Source organism: Schistocerca nitens, chromosome 7 (assembly GCF_023898315.1).
Source record: "Schistocerca nitens isolate TAMUIC-IGC-003100 chromosome 7, iqSchNite1.1, whole genome shotgun sequence".
NCBI classification, from domain to species: Eukaryota; Metazoa; Arthropoda; class Insecta; order Orthoptera; family Acrididae; genus Schistocerca; species Schistocerca nitens.
Window position 1 is genome coordinate 310186325 of NC_064620.1, and position 7500 is coordinate 310193824.

The 7500-nt window shown below is 52.0% G+C and overlaps 1 non-coding gene across 1 annotated transcript in view; it reads right to left on the reverse strand.

Moving 5' to 3' along the window:
• LOC126197319 (small subunit ribosomal RNA) overlaps positions 1–850 on the reverse strand; it is a 1909-nt gene extending 1059 nt beyond the window's left edge. The window contains exon 1 of the ribosomal RNA XR_007539688.1: positions 1–850. This exon is cut by the window's left edge and continues 1059 nt beyond it. This is a non-coding gene — a ribosomal RNA (small subunit ribosomal RNA).
• Positions 851–7500: the final 6650 nt, after the last annotated feature.

Here is a 7500-nt window from a genome sequence, read left to right on the forward strand (position 1 = left end):
GTTCAAAGTAAACGTGCCGGCCCACCGAGACACTCAATAAAGAGCACCCTGGTAGGATTTCAACGGGGTCCGCCTCGGGACGCACGAGCACGCACGAGGCGGTCGCACGCCTTCGGCTCGCCCCACCGGCAGGACGTCCCACGATACATGCCAGTTAAACACCGACGGGCGGTGAACCAACAGCGTGGGACACAAATCCAACTACGAGCTTTTTAACCGCAACAACTTTAATATACGCTATTGGAGCTGGAATTACCGCAGCTGCTGGCACCAGACTTGCCCTCCAATAGATACTCGTTAAAGGATTTAAAGTGTACTCATTCCGATTACGGGGCCTCGGATGAGTCCCGTATCGTTATTTTTCGTCACTACCTCCCCGTGCCGGGAGTGGGTAATTTGCGCGCCTGCTGCCTTCCTTGGATGTGGTAGCCGTTTCTCAGGCTCCCTCTCCGGAATCGAACCCTGATTCCCCGTTACCCGTTACAACCATGGTAGGCTCAGAACCTACCATCGACAGTTGATAAGGCAGACATTTGAAAGATGCGTCGCCGGTACGAGGACCGTGCGATCAGCCCAAAGTTATTCAGAGTCACCAAGGCAAACGGACCGGACGAGCCGACCGATTGGTTTTGATCTAATAAAAGCGTCCCTTCCATCTCTGGTCGGGACTCTGTTTGCATGTATTAGCTCTAGAATTACCACAGTTATCCAAGTAACGTGGGTACGATCTAAGGAACCATAACTGATTTAATGAGCCATTCGCGGTTTCACCTTAATGCGGCTTGTACTGAGACATGCATGGCTTAATCTTTGAGACAAGCATATGACTACTGGCAGGATCAACCAGGGAGCTGCGTCAACTAGAGCTGAGCAGCCGGCCGCCCGGGAGTGTGTCCCGGAGGCCCGCGCGAACACGCAAGCGTCCGCTCAATTATTCCGCAAACAGGAGGAGGCTGGGCTCCCCTGCACGATACACCTCGAAACCCTCTCAGGTCCCGGCGGCGCGCAGCGCCGTCCTAAGTACTTGGTCGGGTTCGAGAGAGGCGCAATCGCCCGGAGATAGGCGAGTAGACGCTTTCAGTGCGACCACCCGTGCTCCCAACTGAGCTTGCCGCTGCCGACAGAGGCCCGGGAGCGTGCTGTCGTGGTGTTGCCGGCAGGAGACAACACGCGGCCACAAACAGTGGCCGGGCAGCTCCAACGCCAGCGCCACAGAGGGGCAGAGCCCCACTTGGGTGCCAAAGCGAACTCTCCCAGCACAGCGCACGCGCCAACACATCCGCACAGCTGCGATACAAACCACCTGCGAGAACCGCGGGGGCGACCGAGCAGCAGACGGCGTCGCGGCGCCGAGTGCCGGGCGGCGGCGCATCCTCAACGCACACAGTCCTCAATCGGACCAGCACACTGCAGATGTCCACCGCGCTTCGCCCCGGGCCCGCGAGGACCCACTTTGGCCGCACGGCGCCGCGCGTTGGGTGCGCCGGCGCGCAGCTGCGCCGCCTGCGCGTCCGTCGGCCGGCGCGCCTGCCACTGGGCGCCCCCACCAGCCGGCTGTAGCGCGTGCGCCCACGCAGCGCGCGGCCAGCACGCCGGGCGCTCCCCCCTCACCGGCCGGGGACGGTCCCACCCAGCCACCGCCGCGTATCGCTTCATACCCACATGCCCACTCACGTTCGTGGGTATGACGGGTGTCGCTGAAGCAACCAGTTAATACCTGTACCGATTGTCGCAATCAATGATTCACCTCCAGCGTATACAACCGCGCAACAACGGATTTCCAGTTCATTTGCGTAACTTGGGCAGCAAACGTAGACGTCCATCTACATTTGCAAATTCAGTGGGTCTTGCATGCCTGGATGATATGCGTCACGACACGCCACATCAGCCCACATACATGCTGCGACGTATGCACGAGAGAACACGTGGAAGGTGGCCCGCGTACGTATGCGAATGCCATTGCACAGCTGCGAAGCTCATTGAACACGCAAACTCCCGCCTGACGAACTAGAGGCGACAGGGGAGCGATATAAGTCTTACAGCAGTACACATTACAGTGGATAGCGGGACCATGTGGAACGTACGCACCACTCGCTAGATGTTGTGAGGGTACGCACCGTAACATGAATCAATACGCAGGACACCAGAGAGTGCGAGCACTGACCTATGTTGAGAGGGTTGCGATTAGGCAACGCTACATGAATGTTTCAATTCATATAACAATTACAGGTTAGGTTAGGGCGCAACGTGCGTTAGGTTAGGGCGCAACGTGCGTTAGGTTAGGGCGCAACGTGCGTTAGGTTAGGGCGCAACGTAGGTTAGGTTAGGGCGCAACGTAGGTTAGGTTAGGGCCCAACGTAGGTTAGGTTAGGGCCCAACGTAGGTTAGGTTAGGGCCCAACGTAGGTTAGGTTAGGGCCCAACGTAGGTTAGGTTAGGGCCCAACGTAGGTTAGGTTAGGGCCCAACGTAGGTTAGGTTAGGGCCCAACGTAGGTTAGGTTAGGGCCCAACGTAGGTTAGGTTAGGGCCCAACGTAGGTTAGGTTAGGGCCCAACGTAGGTTAGGTTAGGGCCCAACGTAGGTTAGGTTAGGGCCCAACGTAGGTTAGGTTAGGGCCCAACGTAGGTTAGGTTAGGGCCCAACGTAGGTTAGGTTAGGGCCCAACGTAGGTTAGGTTAGGGCCCAACGTAGGTTAGGTTAGGGCCCAACGTAGGTTAGGTTAGGGCCCAACGTAGGTTAGGTTAGGGCCCAACGTAGGTTAGGTTAGGGCCCAACGTAGGTTAGGTTAGGGCCCAACGTAGGTTAGGTTAGGGCCCAACGTAGGTTAGGTTAGGGCCCAACGTAGGTTAGGTTAGGGCCCAACGTAGGTTAGGTTAGGGCCCAACGTAGGTTAGGTTAAGGCGCAACGTAGGTTAGGTTAAGGCGCAACGTAGGTTAGGTTAAGGCGCAACGTAGGTTAGGTTAAGGCGCAACGTAGGTTAGGTTAAGGCGCAACGTAGGTTAGGTTAAGGCGCAACGTAGGTTAGGTTAAGGCGCAACATAGGTTAGGTTAAGGCGCAACATAGGTTAGGTTAAGGCGCAACATAGGTTAGGTTAAGGCGCAACATAGGTTAGGTTAAGGCGCAACATAGGTTAGGTTAAGGCGCAACATAGGTTAGGTTAAGGCGCAACATAGGTTAGGTTAAGGCGCAACATAGGTTAGGTTAAGGCGCAACATAGGTTAGGTTAAGGCGCAACATAGGTTAGGTTAAGGCGCAACATAGGTTAGGTTAAGGCGCAACATAGGTTAGGTTAAGGCGCAACATAGGTTAGGTTAAGGCGCAACATGGGTTAGGTTAAGGGATGGTGTATGAGGGGGGGAGGGGACGAGGTTCGTTCATAGTGATGATGGTAAGTGGACGCCTGAGGCACCCTGAGATGTGTCACGTCAGGATGCACCTTTGGCTCAGGGGAGGTGGTGCGCCGGTTCCGTGGGTGTGGCAAGGGAGTGGCAGACCTGTGTCTTTCATTCCTGCCATTGCTTATATGCTGTGAGACACGCCAGTGTGGTGGTGTTGGCTGCACCCCTGTGTAGCACATGTGTGGGTGTTTGTGGCTTATCTGCGTAATGATGGTTGTTGGAAGAGTGAGATATTCTGTTTTTGGGGTGGACCTCCTGGTTTTGTTATCATAGTGTGAATGGTGTAATGTGGCGGAGAGGATGCACTGGATGTTGTTCCATGGTGGTGCTTAGATATTGTGTCTGTGTCTGTTACAGCCAGAGAGTAGTGTGTGATAGGGTGTCTGGGTGACGTGTAGTTCACATTGTGTGCACAGACTGTCAGCATGTATAGGGACAGTTGTATGTCGTATGTCATCTATATTCCGATGGCTCTGCATCTATTAGTTATCAGCGCCATGTATCAGTTTAATCTGGTTGCAGTCTCGTGGTGTTCTATCTCTGTACAGTAGTAGAGGTGCGACTGCACTACGTAGCTACCCCTTGCGGCAGCTTTCCCCGGTGTATGGCATATGATTATCAGCAATGAGTCGATTAGTGACAACTGGTCGTGTGACAACGTCACATGTCTGCGGGTGGGATACGCTACAACCTGCTTGTGGGTCAGGGCTCAGTAATGCTCTCCTCACACTGAGCGCTCGGACCGTCATTACCCGTCTGCGTGATATATTGCGGAGCGCTTTTAGCCATTGCCAGAGTCTTTGCGACTGCGAGTGCAACGCCCATGGGGACCGACATGGTTGGGGCGCTTCCTAGCTGATCGCTCAGCATCGGAATCCGTACTGTGAGCACGCAATCGCGCACAGACTTAGAGCATGTGTAGGGACACTTTTTTTTTTTTTTTTTTTTTTTTTTTTTTTTTTTTTTTTTTTTTTTTTTCACTTGCTGCTCTTTATTTATTGACCCACCTTCTAATTACTTATGGTGGGTCGTGATAAGCCGCTTAGCCACTGTGACTGGGCTCGGGTCCAGGAGTGGTTTGTGTGTCACCTCCCCTGTTCACGATCCCACTCACACTGTTGCCCGTGTCCCGCCTCGTGGAGGCGGGCTTTTGTGTTTTGTTCATTGTTACTACTCGTTGTGCAGCTTGTAATACATTTACAAATAATATAAATTACAGAAATAGAAAACAAAATTCTTTACGTTTAATAAGAAGTAAAAAAAAGAAAGATAGGATAGAATAGAATGGAGAAATTTCCGCCACCTATGTGTGGGTTGCGGTCAGGGTCTTGGAATGACCTTCAAGACGCTGGCCGCCACTCACAGCTCACATATATATTTGTATACTAATATAATTATTACTACTTAAACAGTATCAAAATTAAATATTAACTAGTCTAGATAAGATGGGGTGTTTTTGAATGATTGTCACCTGTTGACTGCGGATCCTTTAGGTATTGTCTGTGTATATGTATGTGTGTATATATGCATGTCAGGCCAGTACTGCCTCCTGGTTACGTGGCATCTCAGCCTGGACGGTGGTTTTCCCCGATCTACATTAAGTATCCGTCGGGTTGGGCCCTGCAACGGGGAACCACAATTAAGATCCTTCCATCCAGGCCGAGTGTTGCTTCTCGCCAGGATGCGTAGGTCCATGGGGTAGGTGCTTAGCTTATGCTGTTTCTCAGTTTGTGATATTTGTGTGCATGTGTGTGTTCTTTTGTGTTAGGTGCTGTTCAGTTGCCTAGACTATTCTTGCGCAGGTCGCCACAGTGGGTCGTCCACATGATTCATCTCAACATCCGTGTCCTCGCCCGAGGTGTTAGTGCTGCTATCCATCCCATGGGCACTCTGTGGTCTGCGTCCCCGGCCTTGCCTTCTAAATGGTCTGCTGTTCAGATATTCTGTGTACAGAGTCCTGGATATTTCGTCAGTTAATGTATTGAGTTTGTCGCATAGGTCTGGCTCACGTAAGATAGTGTATATTTCTTCTTGGGTGTTCTGCCGGGTAATGTGTAGTGTATGTCTATTGTTTGTGCGTTGCCCGCAGAATAAGACAGTGTGTTCTGGGGAACCTTCTTCCCCGCATGTGCATGTGGTAGTCTGTTGCAGACTCACGCGGCTCAGGTGCGTGGGATAAGGGCCGTGGCCTGTCAGAAAGTGTACCATACCGCGGCTAGGGTCGATATGCTTTAGTCTTAATCTTTCTTTGATGTCAGGGAAAAAGCTATAGACTCGTCGGCCCTTATCGCTGTTAGCCCACTCGCTCTGCCAGGTATCCACTCGCCATGCTTTGAGTTGACGTGATGTAGCATATGGTACACCAGTGATCTGCCGAACCTGGTCTAGTTTCCCCATCTTTAGCCAGTACCTTGCCGCACGGTATCTTATGGTTATGTCTATTGGGTAGATTCCCATCACGACGCACAGTGCGTCGACTGAGGTTGTGTTGAAGGCCCCTGTTAGTCGAAGCAGGATGCTTCTTTGCCCCCGCCGTACGGCGGTTCTGTTGGTAGAGAGGCTGAGTCTATGGGCCCACGTGCTGGCAGCGAAGCATAGTACTGACTCGAAGAGAGCACAGTGATGTGTTCGTGTGACTGACAATGGTAGTCTGTATTGTTCCGAGTTTAGCCTTGCCAGTTTATGCAGTATTTTTTCTGCTTTGTCTGTGGATATTCGTATGTGTTCGTGGAAGTTCAACCGTTCGTCTATGTAGACTCCAAGGTAGCGTGTTACTTTTGATCTTTTAATGTTCGTGTCCCCGATTTTGACTGTTGGGTTCCTGTGTAGGATGCCCTTTAGTAATGTGTATGTTGTTTTGTTTTCTGCTACCTTGAGCTTGTTGTCTGAACACCATTGTGTTATTGTTTTGAGTATATCATTGGCTCTGTCTTCTAGCTGGGTACGGTTGTTTGCTGACACTGCCACAAGCAGGTCGTCAGCGTAAGCGACAACTCCTTCTGTCGTGTTGTGCTCCTCAAGTAGGTCTAGGAGTGGCAGACCTGTGTCTTTCATTCCTGCCATTGCTTATATGCTGTGAGACACGCCAGTGTGGTGGTGTTGGCTGCACCCCTGTGTAGCACATGTGTGGGTGTTTGTGGCTTATCTGCGTAATGATGGTTGTTGGAAGAGTGAGATATTCTGTTTTTGGGGTGGACCTCCTGGTTTTGTTATCATAGTGTGAATGGTGTAATGTGGCGGAGAGGATGCACTGGATGTTGTTCCATGGTGGTGCTTAGATATTGTGTCTGTGTCTGTTACAGCCAGAGAGTAGTGTGTGATAGGGTGTCTGGGTGACGTGTAGTTCACATTGTGTGCACAGACTGTCAGCATGTATAGGGACAGTTGTATGTCGTATGTCATCTATATTCCGATGGCTCTGCATCTATTAGTTATCAGCGCCATGTATCAGTTTAATCTGGTTGCAGTCTCGTGGTGTTCTATCTCTGTACAGTAGTAGAGGTGCGACTGCACTACGTAGCTACCCCTTGCGGCAGCTTTCCCCGGTGTATGGCATATGATTATCAGCAATGAGTCGATTAGTGACAACTGGTCGTGTGACAACGTCACATGTCTGCGGGTGGGATACGCTACAACCTGCTTGTGGGTCAGGGCTCAGTAATGCTCTCCTCACACTGAGCGCTCGGACCGTCATTACCCGTCTGCGTGATATATTGCGGAGCGCTTTTAGCCATTGCCAGAGTCTTTGCGACTGCGAGTGCAACGCCCATGGGGACCGACATGGTTGGGGCGCTTCCTAGCTGATCGCTCAGCATCGGAATCCGTACTGTGAGCACGCAATCGCGCACAGACTTAGAGCATGTGTAGGGACAGCGGGAATTTCGCATCTTGGATAAAACGCTTCATGAAACGGATGATATAGGGGTGGATTGCAACTTACGGCTGCGAGAAAAGTCCGCCGTTCATCCGCTGGAGTTGCAATTTGGGCAGGTGACGTGAGGCACGTACGGGGGCGGGTGGCGTGATTGTCGGTGGACGACGTCGTGCGGCGCAGGGACTGGCGTTGGTGCTCTTGTGGTGGACAGTGGATGCAGGCTTTG